Source organism: Canis lupus, chromosome 14 (assembly GCF_048164855.1).
Source record: "Canis lupus baileyi chromosome 14, mCanLup2.hap1, whole genome shotgun sequence".
Lineage (NCBI taxonomy): Eukaryota > Metazoa > Chordata > Mammalia > Carnivora > Canidae > Canis > Canis lupus.
The window spans coordinates 21,607,255-21,626,234 of record NC_132851.1 but is presented as its reverse complement, the minus strand read 5'-3'; the positions used below and the strand labels follow the sequence as shown (position 1 = coordinate 21,626,234).

General features: G+C 40.2%; 1 long non-coding RNA gene across 1 annotated transcript in view; it reads left to right on the top strand.

Annotated features, from left to right (window-relative positions):
• LOC140603776 (uncharacterized) overlaps positions 1 to 18,980 on the top strand; it is a 52,012-nt gene that overhangs the window by 17,694 nt on the left and 15,338 nt on the right. Inside the window, exon 2 of the long non-coding RNA XR_012006768.1 lies at positions 13,406 to 13,509. This is a non-coding gene — a long non-coding RNA (uncharacterized lncRNA). The remainder of the gene's footprint in view (positions 1 to 13,405; positions 13,510 to 18,980) is intronic.

Here is an 18,980-nt window from a genome sequence, read left to right as displayed (position 1 = left end):
GTTAAACTATAAAGCCATACTGAGGCCCCAATTCTCCCTACTACTGCATGCAGGAAGAAAAAGAAAAAGAAAAAGAAAAAATATCTACCCAACAGCCACAATAATTGGAATGTAATTTACATCTTTACTATATTATTCTAGAAGGTCAAGAGTATATACATTTATAATGCAGAGCCAAACTTCCAAAAAGCCTTTCTTTCCTTCATCACTCTCTCTCTGTATCTCATCTGTGGCAGCTACCCACAAAACCTTTTCCAACTCACCTCCAAGCTCTCAAGATCTCTCTCAAGAGGCTGTCTGTCTTCTAGTTCCCTCATCCTTTCTGGATTTCTTTTTGTCCCCTCCTGCCAATAACTCTCTGCCTTTTTCAGTGAAAATTCTTCTTATATTTTTCAGGCTTTTCCAGACTTCCTTTTGGCATTTTTTTTCCCAATTAGCACAACTAAAGAGCTAGATTGATAGGTACCAAAGCAATACACGCATCTTCTGGGGATAGTGGGAGTCTCGTTAATATTTTAAAATATTTTTTTTCTACCACATAATATAGAGTTATTCAGTTTTCAAGGAGAAAAGATTTTGGTACCTCACATGAAATCTATACTAAGGATGAAATATAAATTATAAGTACCTCGAACAAGGGAAGGGTAGAGGGAGAGTGGGAAGGGAATATTTAATTCATATCATATCATGCTCATTTCTGCAACTTTCTAATCAGTTATATGAGGTACAATTATTTGTTTCAATTCAATTGTTTGGAACTCTACATTTTATTTGAGAAACAGCATTATAGGCTATATTTTTATCCATTATAAATTATGTTTACACATAAGATGTAATTATTAATTAAGAATGATGGGGATTAAAAAGTACATTTATCATGGGGCACCTGGGTGGTTAACATCTGACTCTTGATTTTGGCTCAGGTCATGATCTCAGGGTCATGAGATCAAGCCCCAGTCAGGTTCTGCGCTAGGCAAGGAGTCTGCTTAAGATTCTCTCTCTCTCCTTCTCCCCCTGCTTCTCCACTCCAAGCTCTCTCTCAGAAAAAGTACACTTATCATGATCACACTGAGTAATGGATAGAATTGTTGAATCACTATATTGTACACCTGAAACTAATATAATACCATATGTTAGCTACACTGGAATTAAACGAAAACACCTAAGAAGAAGTAAACAACAAAAAAGAATGGTATCTGTTTTCCTATCAATGAATTCACCATTTCTTCTACATTCTGTTCTCTAACAAGGCAACCACACAGCCATCCCAACAGCACCTCCAAAACAACCTCTACCTTCTGGGAAGTGATTATAAGGACCACTGCCCTTCACAGCTTTTTAAAAAGACCTTAATTGGTGGTGACTCAGTAAAAGTTAGAATAAATCTGCAGTCAGCCAAGCTATTTGCTGTAGGCTTTGTAAAATAACATTTATGGGTTGAAAGTGGTTCATCTGGAAGTATTCCCTTTGGCAAGGCAAAATGGAGAGAAGAAAAGAGATTGATTAGCTCTGGGATTTAAAAGGCAGACCCTCAGAGGAGCATTAGACAATAAGCTAATTCATCCTGAATCTACCTATAGTTCATAAGGATCACAAGATCTTCATTTTTGTGGCTCCAATAAAGGCATCAACCAAAACGGAGACGTACTATTCCTTTTCTTGGACCCTGTAGGGTAGGAAGTAGGGAAGGCAAGAAAATGATCATTTGCTGAACCCCGGGCCATGTATTACTATTAAGTTAAATTAATAACTTACCCTAATTCACAAAAGCAGAAAATACAAAAGCCAGGATTTGAAGAATGTTTGTATGTTTGTCTGGCCCCTCCACCTTCACTGTCTTATTAAATTGTAATGTCTATGGGAACAAGTAGCTTTGTCAGTCTGTTGTTGGATTCCCAGAGCCTGATCTAAAAGGAGTTCAATGAAAATATGCTGAATAAATGAGCAAATGAGCGAGTTCTCTGACTTCAAAGCCCAGGGCTATTCTACTCTACTTTATTTGTGGATAGAAAAACAAAACTCAAACAGCAGTTCCTTTTAGGTTTTGAGATGTTTCCTTGGCAGTGTACTGGTATCAGGATAGAGTTTCTTCCTTTGCAAACCAAACCTCCCCCCATATAAGTTATCATTAAGACTCCAAAGTGCCATCAAACTGGAAATTAGAAACCAATTCCCATTAGCAAACAAACACATTACCCTTAATGATGATGTGACCACTTAACTTCGACCCCCAGAGTTAACTTGGGAGCAAATTGGAAACCATAAAGAAAGTTTAGCAGAAACAATTACATTATAATGAAAATTTCCCATGTATGCCTCACGCTGTTTTAGGTTTACTTTGGCTATGTTTGCAGCCAAATCCCAGTCAATCAACCAATTGTTCACCTTACACTACACCAAAAGAGTGGTTTGTCTGATTTTTTTTTTTTTTTTTTTTTTGTCATTGAATTGATGAATTGCTTTGGCATCAGGTAACCAGCTTTTATTTTGGGAAATAATCATCTTCTACTGGGAGAGCTATTCAGCAGTGTGGTAGTGCTTTATCACAAGCCGTGCATAAGTGGTGCTGTTTGCAATTTGATAAATGTGCACAGAGGCTCAGAGGTCCCCAAACACAAGTCTGATATGTAAACACAATCAAATCATGCTATTAACCAAGGGAACAGATTTTGATTGCTCATCCTTCTCTGTCTTTTTCAACTCCTTGGCAAAATTTCCTCATACCTCATTCTGCACAAGCAAAGTGAGGAGCATTTTGCAGCCTTGGGTGGCACTCGAATGGGTGCCAAATATCTTCCACCTGTTATAAACTGGATTTTTAAAAAGATTTTATTTATTTATGTATTTATGTATGTATGTATGTATGTATGTATGTATGTATTTATTTATTTATTTATGTATTATTTGACAGATAGAGAACACAGCAGGGGGAGCGGGAGAGGAAGAAGCAGACTCCCGGCTGATCAGGGAGCTCAGTCCCAGGAACCTGGGACCATGACCTGACCTGAAGGCAGACACTTAACTAAGTCACCCAGGTGCCCCATAAACTGAATTTTTGCCTGGTGAAAACCACACTGAAACAAACAATTTCATGAGAAACTGGAGCACTCTCAAACGCTTTTATGCTCCTTTCAAAATACTGGGGAGTACCTAAGGAATGCAAAAGCATAACTCATTCTTTCAAGCTGTCTCTACCAAAGCCATGGGAATCAGATCTTTAGGTTAGGAGGGAAATGCCATACAACGTTCACATACACCAATCTGCTCTCTAGATAACTAGAGACTAAAGCTAACTATTTAAGTTGATCCTTGCCAACAGTTGGGCAGTAGATATTATTACCATCATTTAAAGATTATTAAAGAAAAGCAGAAAAATGAAGCAATTTTCTACATGCTCTATGTTGGGTATGTGGCCAGGACTGGAACCCAGTTCCACCTCTGAGTCTTAACTACTATACTGCACCTCCTCTTCTCTATAATGTTTCTGCCAATCTAGGCTTGAATTCCTTGTTTGATCATAAACTCAGCCCACTGAACCTCAGACATCTCTATTTGAGTTGTCTGCTCTGTAGTGAATTAAAAGTTGTCTTTCTGTTAATTCCTAGCTGCTGATCCTAGCTCTGGCCTGGGGCCTTCCTGAGTAAGTGTAATCCCTCTTCCCAGTGACAGGCTTTTGAATATTTAAAGCTGGGAGTCCTGTCACCTGAAGCCTTCTTTCTTTTGGGTAAATATTCCCAGATCCCTCAGCCCACCTCTCAGATAATACAGTTTTACTTTCTTGATTGCTTTCTATTTTATGTGTTCCTCTTAAAATGTGACCTAAAAGATTCAGCTGCCATCTGGCCTCACCTAGAAGACCAGAAATCTCACCATCCTCAATCCATTAATGCAGCAAAGATTAAATTAAAATTTCTACACTCTGCACCCAACCCCATGTTTTGAAACCTACACCTGATGGGCACCCAGCCGTGCTTCAAATTCCCCCCCCAACCTTCACATGCAATGCCAAATCTCTAACAATGCTCTCCTAGAAAAAAAATGCTAAGTAAATCCCATATGAAATTAATCAGAGCATCTGATGGGACTCTATATTATGAAACTTAATCTACTTAAATGTACTGCCTCTCTCCCCAAAGCCTCATGGCCAAGGCTACCCTATCTCTAAGGAGTTCATAAATCCTTAAGTGCCTGCCACAAACCCAGTCAGTCTTCCAGGAAAGTGGTCCCAAGTGGCTTTCCTTGCCAGAGTTGTCATTACTGTTAATAAGGTACAGACACCTGTCACCCTTGCCATTGTTGACGAGATCATCCATGGAGGGGTGCTTGAGCTCAAGCGGCTATATGGCCTGGTTACCTCTGAAGTGGCTCTTGTGAACGACAGCAAAAAGGACATGTTCCTTATCAAATGGTGCCACAACAACCTCGTTATATATTTTCTTTAGAAAATACATAATCTCCAAGTTCATATGTGTGAGAAATGTTTGTTTTAATTTCGGAACTTTATTTCTATTGCTGGTTCCCTCTTTACTGGAGGTTTAATATTAAGGTTTTGGTGGGTCCCTCTCCTTTGGAAGGGGTTACCTGTAATTTGGGGGAAGTTTATGGAGTACACAGACATTGTTGGGGTGAGGGTACTAGGTTCAGGTTGTTAACCACACAGGCATCTCCCTTGGTCTCCAAGCACTGATTCATTCGCCTATGGGGTATGTCAGCCCCATTCTCCACCATAGTCTTTCTCCTGGCTAACTTCCTAAGCACTTGGGGTTGTTCTGTGTACCTGTGCCACACAGGCCACAGGAACTCAATAGAGCTGTTCATACCTCTTTCCTTATTCATATTCTCCCCCAAAGATCTGGGATAGTCTGTTCCACACATGCCCAGATACCCTTGGAATAAGGACAGTTTCAAAATACAAAAATCAAGGAAAGATTCTGTTTCTCCTTCTGATGTACCATCATTTTCTTGAAACAATAAGCTCAGCTCCTCCTTTCTGTTGCCTAAATAGCAGAAAGAAATACTGTCAGAAAATTTTTTTTATTTAATCAAGGTTTTTTAAAATTAAATTTAATTTGCTATTGCAAAAAAAAAAAAAAAAAAGTTTCCCGCAAGTATAAATTGAAGGCACATAAGAAGTTGGGAAGACCACTCAAACTCAGTGGTTACCCCAAGTGAAACTAGAGGAAATATCCTGGTTACTATTATGATCCTCATTTCATAGGTGATCAAACTGAGACATGCTCAAATTCACATACTTACTAAATAGTAGAACCAGGATATGAACTCAAAAAATGCCATCCTAGAGCAGTGCTTTTAACTACTTTTGTGGCAAGAAAAAACTTCAGGAAGAAAAGCCATAATGGAGGGCCATAGTGAGCTAATTGTTACGAAGGAACAATTAAAGTGTGTAGGGCCACAAGAGTGTAAAATGACAGGGGAGGGAGAATAGCAGGTCTCTGATCTAATTTAAAGCCTAAGAATAGATCTCTCTGAAGAAGTGACATTTGATCTGAGAGCTGAAAGGTGGTATAAAAGCTAATTACTCACCAGGAAGCAAGAATAGCACATGCAAAGGCCCTGAGGCAACACCGATCACAGTCATCTGTGAAAGAAATCTAAAATGCCTGATGTAGAGAGAGTATGAGGGAGATTGGTGAATGATGAGGCTAGAAATGGAAGCAGAAGCCACCTCTGATAAGTCTAGCAAACTGCATTATTGATCATTACTGGAAACAGCCATCCCACAGAAGAGCCTCAAGTTCTGAACACATATCACCTCCCAAGCATCAGTCATTGTAGGTAAAACAATTTGGTAATAAAATACAGACACCTGTCACCCTTGCCACTGCTGATGAGATCATCCAGGGAGGGGTTTGAAACGTAATTTCAAACTCACAAGATATAGAAAAGGTTTGGCTCAACTTGGCCTAAGTATCCCCCCATTATCCAGTCAGTAGGAGGTACAGAGGCATATGGTGGCCGTGTCCACCAGTGTGAAGAAGAAGGTGAGGTCCACAACAAACAAATGCACATATCAGACTAGATTCCTGCCTTGACCAGCACCTCTGAAATAACAGGATTCCTAGACAAACTTAGGTTTACCTTGCCAGTAGGCTTTATGGTAAAGATAAAATGGGGCTTTAACAAAAGCTTGGCATTCATTCAGAAAACATTAGCTCCAGCAAGTCACTGCACACAGCAGAAGTCATGTGATCAGTCTCTCAGCAGGCATCCAATTTGGATGCTCTGCCATTAAGGTTTCTCCAGGAATCTCAGGCTCTGCTTCTTCTATTATTATGACTTAACTCACTTTATGTCTTCCGTTCCAATTCCCCAAAAGCAAGGACCTGGCTGGGATGGACGGTCCCCTCCTAGTATATGGCTGGCATCCCTACTGGAAAGGAAGCTTCCCACCTATCATTGCATTTCCAGGGATTACCTAAAGGACGCTGCCATCACTCCAGTGCCAATTTCTTAACCAATCAGCTTAAGGAAACACAGTGCTGTGCATGAAGTACTAAACATTTGCATAAGGTGATGATTGCAACAAAGAGGCTGGAACCAGCCACACATATGTTCAGTTTGATTTGCACAATACTGGCTCCCAGAAGTATTTTTTTTAATCATCTTTATTTTTTATTTATTTTTCTTTTATTTTTGAGGTGAGGGCAGAGGGACAAGGGGAGAGAAAAATCTTAACCAGGCTCCATGCCCAGCACATAGCCTGATACAGGGCTCGATCTCAGGACCCTGAGATCACGACCTGAGCCCAAGGCAGATGTTTCATGAACTGAGTCAGTCACCCAGGCACCCACTACCTTTTGTTGTTGTTGTTGTTGTTGTTGTTGTTGTTAATATAATGTCCAACTAACATTTTAGAATAAGATTTCATGTGAAAACTGAGATTTCTAGTTCTCTTTAAAAATTTTGGAATATGAGAAAACACTAGCCACAGTCAATGGATTCTGTAATTCATTTAGTAATGAATGTAATGACTGAAATGATTCAGTAATGACTGACCCATTTAAAAGGCCCCTGTGGGCGGCCCAGGTGGCTCAGGGGTTCAGCACCGCCTTCAGCCCAGGGCGTGATCCTGGAGACCCAGGATCGAGTCCCACGTCAGGCTCTCTGCATGGAGCCTGCTTCTCCCTCTGCCTGTGTCTCTGCCTCTCCCTCTCTCTCTCTCTCTGTCTCTCATGAATAAATAAAATCTTAAAAATAAATAAATAAATAAATAAATAAATAAATAAATAAATAAATAAATAAATAAAATAAATAAAAGGGCCCTGAGTGCTCCAGCTCAGCATAGTTGCAGGATCTCCCCAGTGTCAACTAGCTTCACTCATTCACTTACATGCCTGTCTCCTGCAGATATTCAAGTTGGCAAACACTAAAGTGAGTGATTATGTGCAGTCTCTTTTCCCAAAAAGGAGTTTATAGTGAGGTAGGCATTTAAAAAGTCAGTGACTACAGAATGGTTCAGAAACTATGCCTAGGATAATTCCATTGCTTGTTGTAGCCCCTGAAACCAACTTTGAGGTAGTCTCTGAACACACTTAGCCAGTGTCCCTGCAAGCTACTGCCTTTATGCAAAAGATCCTTTACCATGATAGCCTAACAGGACTTGGCCTGAGCATCTAAAAAGGGGTAAGGTGAAGTAAGTCAGTCGGAGAAGGACAAACATTATATGTTCTCATTCATTTGGGGAATATAAATAATAGTGAAAGGGAAAATAAGGGAAGGGGGAAGAAATGTGTGGGAAATATCAGAAAGGGAGACAGAACGTAAAGACTGCTAACTCTGGGAAATGAACTAGGGGTGGTAGAAGGGGAGGAGGGCGGGGGGTGGGAGTGAATGGGTGACGGGCACTGGGGGTTATTCTGTATGTTAGTAAATTGAACACCAATAAAAAAATAAATTAAAAAAAATAAATAAAAATAAAAAAAAATAAAAATAAAAAATAAAAAGGGGTAAGGATAAAAAAAAATGGCTCCTAGGCATTGGATAAATCCTATCCCACATTTTAGGTCATCCTTCTCTGTCCTAATAATGCTTGTTACAAAACACAGTAATAATAGGCTCTCCTTGCCAACCTGCATGCTCCTTCTGGTTATCAGATAACCCAGAGGGGTGGATGGCTCATGCTGGTAAAATGGGCACTTGTACTCTTTAAACTAGCACATGCATGCTTTGGTCTTGAGACGCTACATCTTGTGGTAAAAACATATTTTACAGGCCAACTGGTGTCCACCTTCCTGCCAACCATATGACCTTGGGCAAGTCACTTAATCTTTCTCAGCCTCAATTTCTTCACCACAAAATGTAGGTAGTAATACGAGCCTCAGTGAATATTCTGAGGAGTAAATGCAATCATAGGTGTACACTTCCTTCTTCACCCATTTGGGCTATAAAATAACTTCAAACCATCTATTTGAATATTTAAATTAATGTAGCCTATCTAATTCCAGCCCTCACCTTGCCTCTTCCAGGTTTCCCACTCCTCTGCAGGCCTCCCCCAGTCAAAATATTTAGCCCTGGTTTTGCAAAGAGGAGAGCTGTTCAGTGTTACAGGTGGCTGGATAATTTCAATGTTGCTGCAGCTGTCACTGTTTCAGGGTGAATTCCATCTGGCTTCCTTGGCAAATTCACTACCTAAGCGTCCCAGTGAGCTGCCACATGCCTCCAAGTACGCAACCCATGAGCCAGGGAGGGGCCCAGCTCAATGCAGCTGCTGCGGTCAGCATGCTGCCATGGGTGCAGAAATAACCTTTGTGAAGACAGGAGGTCTCTCTCCCTGGAGGTATATGCCGCAGGGAGCCCCATCCGCCTATCCCCCCTCTTGCATCAGTTCCCATGTTACAGACTGTTAGGTACCAACTGCTTTTGCTGACACACACTGTCAGCCACTTTACCAAAGCACACCTACAATCCTAGCATGGCCAAGTTAGAACTCAACACCGCACTGTGACAGAACCATTCTCTCTTGTGTTAAGTCCTCCAGGTCTTTAAACCCTCTTCCTGTCCTCAAGCCTGTCTTTTTCAACTGGATGAGTTTGTGTCATCCATAGGAAAAACCGCACAACCATGTAAAGGCCCTGGCCTACAGCCTGGGACGGAGTGGATGCTCCTGTTTGCCTCTTCTTCTGATCACAGCCACCCTGTGCCCCACTTAGTGCTACATGCCTTAAAGTACCAAGTGCCTTACAGACAGGCTAAGCCAAGGGCTATCTGACCACTCACATTTATGTTTTATGGCATTTATTCAGGGGAGTTGTTGCTGTGGTGTCTTGCCCTAACGAAATGATGACAGAGGTGAAGTCAGTATAGCACAGAGGGTGGAGTGGAGGAGTAGTGGTGAACACCATGAAAGTGGGTGACAGATCAACTAAGGCTGAGTCCAACTTTTGCACTTCCCAGGCCCTATGACCTGGGGGAGTCCTTAATCTCCCTATGCCTCAGTTTCCTCATCTGTCAAATGGGACTGTCATGAAGACTGTATAAATGAATATATGTAAAGCCCTTAGAATAGTTCCTAACATCTAAAACATGCTAAATAAGTTATTATTTTTTAAATTTGGTGGATTCTTGCCATCCTATTCTTTCAAACCCTAACTCTCATAGAGTGTAGAAATTTGCGTTGAGAAGTACTAAGGTGGTATCTTTAAAAGTTAGAAGGAGGGAGCTTCTAACTTTCTGTAAAAGAAAAGTTTCAGATTCTGTAACCAGCTGGGAAGACATGGCTCCCCAAAACATATTTAGACATTCTTCATTTTTACTTTCCATCAAAGACATAAATAAGTTGTTCTTTTTAATATTTGTGTATATTTTTAAATGCCTTTGTTGCTTGTTAATCAGAAGAGATGTTTTTATGATTGTTGAAGTTGAAGGGACCCCAAATAGTATCATCCTTCTTTCTGACCTAAGGTGAGAATCCACCAAGAGAGAGCCCGAGAAAAATCAGGTAAATGAAGGAAAAAATGCCTGATTTAATACTGATAAAGCTTATGCAGAAATGTTAGGTATGCAGCTGCACTGCATTTCCTCACTCTAAACCCCAGAACTGGACAGACCCAGTTGCAGGCAACTCTGGTCTACATCAGACCTCCTCCCTCACGACAGGGCTTTTGCTGTTCAGATGACATCATGGCCCAAAGGAGACAAGAAATTGTGCTTTTTTTCCTGGCAAGCAGTTCCCAAAGACAAGAAAGCTATGCAGTGCCCAGTTCCTCTTCCATAATCACCAATAAAGTGTCACCCCTCCATCCCCAAGTGGAGTGTCTAAGGAACAAAATAAAAAAAGACACCGATGACTCTCCATGTGGAAGCATACTTGGGAAATAATGTTCCTCCTAATGATGACATTTATGTATGACTCCAACCACGGGAGTTCAGCCGTATTACTGAAACTTGCTGAATTTCACGACACTTTCAATGACACAAATAGCTTCCAGTGTGCTGCTTGTTTCTGAAGCCATTTCCCCTCTGACTCGGTCAGAGGCTCCTCAGTTTCCACAAACCCTCATGAAGGCCAGTGTTTCCCAAGCCCCTGTCCTTGGCCCTCTTCTGATGCAAGGTAGACTTGTTAGGTAGCCTTAAAACTGTGAGTGGATTCAACTAAGTATTTTTTTTTTAAAGATTGTATCTATTTATTCATGAGAGACAGAGAGAGAGAGAGAGAGAGAGAGAGAGGCAGAGACACAGGCAGAGGGAGAAGCAGGCCCCATGCAGGGAGCCCAATGCAGGACTCGATCCCGGGACTCCAGGATCACACCCTGGGCCAAAGGCAGGCACTAAAACGCTGAGCCACCCAGGGATCCCCTCAACTAAGTATTTTTATTTCTTGTCCCCAAATTTCTTTCTGCTAGGAGCCAGACTCAAGCAACCTACATCTCAGCAAGTATCTAGTCTTGCCTAACCACTCTGCTCCTCACCATGGGCTGTACCACCATCTGTGCATCTCTAAACCCTAAGACACTGACACACAGTAGACACTCAAAACAAAACAAAACAGGATAGAGAGATGATTAAAGAAAGGGTGCACTATGAAAGAGGGAGGGAGAACAGGATAGAGGGATGCAGGGAGGGAAAGAGGAAGAACACTGAAAAAGGAAGCAAGGAAATGTGAAGGACATTGCCTTCATTGGCAATGAAAAGGAGAAACCATATGTATGATATTTACACGTGATGCCAGCGTGCAATAGCTTTCATAACTTGGGTCAGTTCCATGAACTATCTGATCTTCTATTTTCTTGTTTATAAAAAGGGGATTATTTGGGGGCGGGGGTTGCCTGGGTGACTCAGTCAGTTAAGCGTTCACCTTCAGCTTGGGTCATGATCCCAGGGTCCTGGGATCCAGCCCTGTGCCAGGTTCCCTGCTTAGCAGGGAGCCTGCTTCTCCTTCTCCCTCTCCCTTTACCCCTCTCCCCCCACTCATGCTCTCTCTCTCTAATAAATAAAATCTTTAAAAAAATAAAAAATACAAATGGGATTATTTGATACAATATATTTTTCAGTGTATTGGTTTGAGAATGAATCAAGCTAATGTCTATGTCTAGTACATGCAATAAACATTCAATGAATGTTAGTTAAGCATAGATGTAAGGTATGTATTTTAAATCATCAAGGTTTTGCCAACTGATTAAGATTTTTACAGGCTCCATTGGACTTCACCTCAGTCTTAAAACCCTGAAATTAACTATGATACACGGATTAGATCCACAACAGCCACCATACAGAAGTATTTTACTTAGGAATTTCTATAAAACGGCATCAAATATATGTCTGGGCTGGCTTCAATCTCTCTTCAAGTGCTGGGGCACTCGTGCACTCCCTGCTACAACTATAGGGTCAGCTGAATAGTGGAGCAGCTCAATGCTTATCTGAAATCTTCACAATTATAAAAGGAGACATATAGTCTTAAATAGCTTCTGAAAACAGAGCAGCACAACAGCGGATGATTGAGTTTGCCTCAAAATAGCTGCCCAAACAATTTCCCTTTTAGGGTTCAAAAAAAAAAAATAACTTCCTGACCTGAATTCCTCATTAAAATTCTTTGCAATTGAATGAGTTCCAGAACCTCTTCCATTACTGTGAGTCTTGGATGCCAAGCCCTGGAATTTGGCTTGGAGAGAGGAAAGGATACAACTAGAATGGAGCATCCAGGCTCCGGCATTGGCCTCTTCTGGACTGGAAACTGGCTTAGTGGGGAGCAAGAGGCCCTGAGTAGTGTATTTTACCATCAGAATAGCCAAGGGGTATGTAGCATCTAGGTGGCTCGGTCTGTTAAGGGTCTAACTCTTGATCTCAGTTCAGGCCTTGATCTTGGGGTATTACGTTCAAGCCCCACATTGGGTTCCATGCTGGGTGTGAAGCCTACTTAATAAAATAAACAGAAAACAAAACAAAACAAAACAAAAACAGCTAAGAAGTGCAACTCCCAACAGTCACTTAATTTTTTTTTTAAGATTTTATTTATTTATTTGAGAGAGAAAAAATGAGTGAGAGCGTGAGTGGGGCATGGGTGAGGGGAGCAGAGAGAGAAGCACTGAGAAGGAACCTCGATGCAGGGCTTGATCTCAGGACCCTAGAATCATGATCTGAGCTGAAGGCAGCTACTTAACCTATTAAGCCACCCAGATGCCCCCGAGCAGTCACTTTAAAAAGACTATTAGCTCTTGTAGGACAAGTCTGTCTTACTATTTTGGAATCCTCACTTAGTACCAAGCCTCGTTCCTGACACACCATAGGTGAAAGGGGTTGTTGTCGGATAAAAGCATGAAAGAAAAATTAAATGAAGGAAAATGTGAGGAAAAAAGCAAACGAATAGCTTACTAAATGAATGATAACAGAATTGGAGACTTCAATACAATTGCTTTTCAAAGGGCCTGTTAGAGAAGTGTCTAGACCTTGGGTTTACAAATTTAGGAACTAGATTTATCCACAGTGATGAGATGATAAGATGCTCAGGGTTTTAACCCACTTAATCGGATCCATAAATCAGTGATTAGTCAGTGGCAAATTGCTAATTTACTATGAGAAATCTTAACTTTTAACATATAAAAGTGCTTAGCCCAATTTCTGACTCACAGTAGGCATGTAACATTATTTATTGACCATGCATAATATTTAGTCAATTCAACAAATACTTAATGAGTACACAGTATGAGCCAGGCACTGGACTTAGCATGGGGCAAACAGTGAGCCGGTTTCTATCAGTGAGCCAAATCTATCATATGGTGCCATGAGGCAAGCTTCTCTAAGGGGAAGTCTGTATGGGAAACTCCTAAAAATGGAAAACGTTGCTTGTTGCATACAGAATCAGAGAAAACAGCATTTGATGATCTTAATGGATAATTTCGCCTAACTCTGATGAGTTGATATTTACATTTTCCTACTCTTTTTGATCTAGCATATCACTTTAAGAAGAGCTGGCACCAGGTACTTCAATCATGGCTATCATATTTTGTCCTGGATTTGCTTTTTTCCTGGGATTTTTTTTTAGCAACAAGCAAGGTAATGTACCTCATCTCACTTTATTAATCTCTGCATCCCCCAAAACATTGCACAGTGCTTGGCATTTACTGGACATTCAGCAGTTTAAGAAAAACTACAAAATAGTGGCCATATATTCAGAGCCAGAGACTTGTACACTCATATATGTGGAGGGATTTATAAGGCTGACACTTGAAATCTCAACTGTCATTAGACTGGAAAAAAATCAAGCATTGTTGGGATGCTTGGGTGGCTCAGTTGGTTGAGCATCTGACTCTTGATTTAGGTTCAGGTCATGATCTCAGAGTCCTAGGGTGGAGCCCCATGTTGGGCTACACATTCAGTCGGGAGCCTCTTTGAAAATTTCTCTCCCTTTGCCCTTCCCCTGCCCCTCTCTCTCAAATAAATAAATAAATAAATAAATAAATAAATAAATCTTTTTTAAAAATCAGGCACAGAGTTACTGAAACCAGACAGATGCTAAGAGAGACCAGAATGAGTTGTGACTCACAAAGAAATGATATGGTAAATAAGACAATATTGTATATCAAGATCCATTTCTACAAGTATATTAGTTTGCGAGGGCTTCTCTAACAACATACTTCAAATTGGGTGACTTACACAACAGAAAGTTATTGTCTCACAGCTCCAGAGGCTAGAAGTAAAAAATCAAGATGTCAGCAAGGTTGGTTCCTCTGAGGACTGTGTGGGTGGGCAGAAATGCCTCTCCCTAACTTCTGTTGGTTTGACAGCAATCTTTGGTATTCCTTGGCTTGTAGAAACATTGCCCAGATCTTTTTCTTCATCTTTACATGATATTCTCCTTGTGTGTCTGTTTCTGGGTTCCAACTTCCCCTTTTTATAAGGATACCAGTCATATTGGATTAGGACCCACCCTAATGATTTCATTTCCACTTGATAAGCTCTGTAAGGATTGATTTTCCAAAATAAGGTCACATTCCAAGGCACTGGGAGGTTGGGACTTCAAGATAACTTTTTTCAGATGATACAATTCATTCAACCCATAACAATGTGTTGGTCGTTCGTGGAAGATTTCTGCACAAGGACTCAAGAAAATATAAACAGTGAGAAATTCTAAGGAGTTGGACTATGAGATCAGAGGACTTTTAGTTTTTGCTTTCTGTCTTTCCATACTATTTGAAAAGGTAGCCATGAGCATATAATCTCTTCCTGATTAAAAAAAAAAGTACTATCATAAATGCCTAACTGAGGCTTTCTTCATTCTATTATTGGAAACAGGCCACAAGAATTTAAGAGGAAATATATAGCTGTCAAAGCATTTTTTTATGTATTATTATTATTATTATTATTTTTGTCAAAGCATTTTATGTTTGAGATAAATACTTTGGGATTTGGGTAAGTGGAAGGAAATCTAGATTCTGTTTCCAATAAACACAGTGCTTTACTAAGCCATATAATTGGGGTTGTGAGTTATCTGGACCTGGACTAGTTTAATCCCATTTTGGACACAATGCCCAGTATGTTTTTGGCCTTCAACCTGGGTAAAAAGCAGTATCTGTGTGTGACCCATTTTTGAGTCACTACGGCTTATTGGCTAATACCAAACAACATCTCTTCTGTTCTTAAAAAGTGGATTAATGTGGAATTTGCTGTCTCTGCTATGATCCCATAAAAGGGCTATGATTACAGAGCCAAGCAAGGCCATCTGAGGCAGAGGCTCACTCCTACTGCATGTACGCTTGGCAGTTTTCTCTGAGCAGCTCCCTGGTGCCATGCCTCTAAGGACCACAAGTGTGCCTCTCATGGGGCCTGGCCAAGGAACTCCAATGCTTGCCTTTCATCAGTACATTCAAAGCCAACATCACAGAAAATTTATTTCAGCTGTCTCATGGTTCAGCCCTTGCCTCTGCAGAGAGAAGAATCGGCTAATGGAAAACTTTGATTTCAGTGTTAGTACGAGACTGTGTTGAAAGAGGAGACTTTTTAATGTAAAAATAGAATCTCCTTAATCCTTTGGTCAATCAGCAACTTTAATTTTCTTTAAGATTTTGCCTAGTACCTGGCATTGGGGCAGCATGTGACTGCAGTGATTAGTGACATAGGCCTCAGACTCAGAGACTTGGTCTGAGTGCTGACTCTGTCCAATATTTAAGGTCGAGCCACATGATATTCCCAGCATTCAGTCATCCTAAAATATGACTCAAGGCAGTGAGTGGGCATTTCTCTCCAGCATAGCAAAACCAGATTTTTAGTTTATAAGAAATGGGCTCAATGGTATGTTTATAGGAAGAAAAGTAATTTCTCATGAAGAATGATAAAAATGTTTCTAAATGAAAGTTTTGCTTGCCCAGTCCCTTTGAACATCTATTCTATAATGTTGTCAAAAACCAGGCTTTTTTGTTCCTCTTATCCCACCCTTCATATCACATGATTTCTATCCTCATAGTGGCAGAAGATCTGCGGCACCTCCAGCCATCACACTTCCAAGCAGGAAGATGGTAGGAGAGCCAAAGGCTTTCTACCTAGCACAAGGAAGCCCTTCCCTTCAAATTTAAACTTAAAAATCATTGGTCAGAATCATGTCACATTACCACTGCTGGCTAGATCATGGCTAGGAAAATTGAATACTTAACCCTCTAGTCTATATGCTAGAGGAAAGCAAGAAAGAGGCACTTGAGAATCAGTGTTGAGTGAGCCAATCCTTAACTAAGGCAGGGATGAGGAAAGACAACGTTAGTTAATGAGTTATTTATTTATAAGCTATTGTTATCTCCACATGAAGATGAACAAGTAGGATTCAGGGAAGTTACAAATGCCCAACATAGAGGTAGAATTTAAGGCTGATTCATTCTGTCTTCAAAATTTTTGCCCTGAAGAAGAACTTGGCTTGTGTTGGACAAGAATCTAGAGTTTTCCTTTAAGCACCTCAGGCTAGAGCAATGTTCTCTATTAAGATGTAGAAGTAAAAAAAAAAAAAAATGTAGAAGTAACAATCATGTCTGCAATTGGCAAGATACTGCCTTTACTGGCTAGGACACAGCGGGATTGACACTTTTGTTGATTATTCAAGGTAGAGTCTTGAAGATCCTACTAGACCATTGTAGCCACTGCTCTCTCAATCCAGTAGGCACAAATATATCTATTTTGTCGCCAATGTCAAGGTGTCCTACTTGATTCAAGTGCCAGTAATTGTCTTTAAACTCTTGCAATGGGTTAAATTGACAAGTTAATATGTCTTTTACATTCATTTTATTGTAAACTTAGCAGAAGGATGTTTAAACTATTATCTCAGGAAGCAAAAAGATGTGTTTCTCAGAACTTCTACAAAAAGGTGACCAATAGGCACTTACCAACTATGGTCAATAAAGAGGTTAGTGATGAATGGGGTTAGAAGGATTTGAGTTGGCCTCCTGATATTATAAACAATGAGTCAACTAGGGCACAAAGAATATGAGGAGCAGAATGTTAGATAAAATATAAACCACAAGTGCAAGTGTCTGCACATCATTCAAGAGATAGGGCTTCTACTTATTCCAATGCCTGGTGATTTAGATGGAAGGTTTATTTTCCCAGTGTGCTGCCTAATAGTTAGGAATAGAGTTCATGGAATGCAGAGATGCATCAATACAAGATAATACCTACCTTTAGAAGTCTCTGCGTCACAACACAGGGTGAGCCATGGAAAAAGCATAGCACTCATGTCCTTGAAAATGGAAACTAAACTGCATGGCATTTAGAATAAGGTGTACAGCTGCAGTCCTGGGAATGTAAGTAACAGAATCACAGCACTGGCTTTGGAAATTGGCCCATAAAATGATTCATTCATTTTATACACTTTAATGACCACCTACCGAGCTAATCACTGCGACCCTACTTGGAATAACTTGATCACTTGATCACGGACCAAGGGAGACAGTGGCTTGCTTTAGAAGGAGGGTCTATTTAAATCAGGCACTATCTCACTTTTGAAAGCTAACCTATCTTATCACCCTTCCCAAGAACAAGAAGTAAATGAGCCCATTATGACTGGGCATGAAAAACTAGTTCTTACTCTGACTTCAAAAGGTTTTGAAGTCTTAACAGGCAAAAACCTTTCGTTAAATAATCAAACAATTAAGAGATATCTGAGAATTACACAAGGCTTATCCCAAAATAAGCAAAAAGCTATTAGTCAGCTGCAGGGTTATCCAATTGTTTATTCAACATGGTCGGTAAAGTAACCTGTGTACGAAATGAACTTTTGGAGGTATCAGTGGTTCTGGGGCATGAACTGGTGACCAATTTCCCTTAGCACTTTCTGAATTAAGCATTTATTTGAACCTGACACCAAATTCATGACTCCTTGTGCCCCAGCACTCATCTTCCCTAGTAGCAAATTTTGTATTCTATTTAAACAGTCTTCCATACTACATTATATGTTCTTTAAGGGATGAGAATGTTTCTTATTCATTTGTGTATACTCAGAAGTTAATACCAAGCCTGGCATATAGTAGATTCTCAATTCATGTTTTTAAAGATTGTATTTATTTATTTGAGGGAAAAAGAGAGAAAATGCACACATGAGAGGAAGAAGCAGACTTCCTTCTGAGCATGGAACCCAACACAGGTCGATCCCAGGACCCTGGGGTCATGACCTGAGCCAAAGGCAGATACTTAACTGACTGAGCCACTCAGGTGCCCCCTCAAATCATTTTTGAATACATGGCTATATAAGTTCATCTCTCACAGTTAAAATTCATAATTGGTTAGGAAAATGACATGTCAGAAATATATAAGTAAACTATTCTTAAATTACTTTAATAAAAAGACAAAACCCACAAGTGGGTGAATCAAAACAAGCAGAAGTATTGAAAACTTCTGCTCTATTCTTCTTGGAAAAAACAATAAGATCCCTTCATGTATTTACGAGGAGGAAAAACTGTCTTATGGTCAATCCCTGCTTCTATAAGCACCACACTGGGTGGCTTAAACCACAGACATTTATTTTTCACAGTTGTAGAGCTGGGAAATTTAAGATCAAGGTGCCAGCAGATCCAGTGTCTGGTGAAGACAGTCTTCTTGGTTTGCAGATTATCTTCCCATTGTGTCCTCACATAGCAGAGAGCAGAGGAAGGGGATGCAAACTCTCTCACGTCTTCTCATTAGGGCATTAATCCCATTCACGAGGGCTTCATCCTCGTAATCTAATTCTCTCCTGAAATCCTCACTTCCTAATGCCATCATATTGGAGGTTAGGATTTCAACATATAAATTGTAGATGGATACAATCAGTCCATAGCAAGTTGTTTGCTAAGGTGAAATCTTGAATGGTATCTTTGTTCCTAAGTATCCTAGCTACAACTGACAACTCACACAATGTATAGGACCAAGTCCATGAATTGTGTTCCATCATTTTATTGCAAACTTGTTAGATTTATATGCATGTTAGATAAGCAGGCACTCTGAGTATCTAGTAATTTGGTGTTATTTCAAATGAATGTTCAATACTTATTTACTTGGGCAGGGAGAAA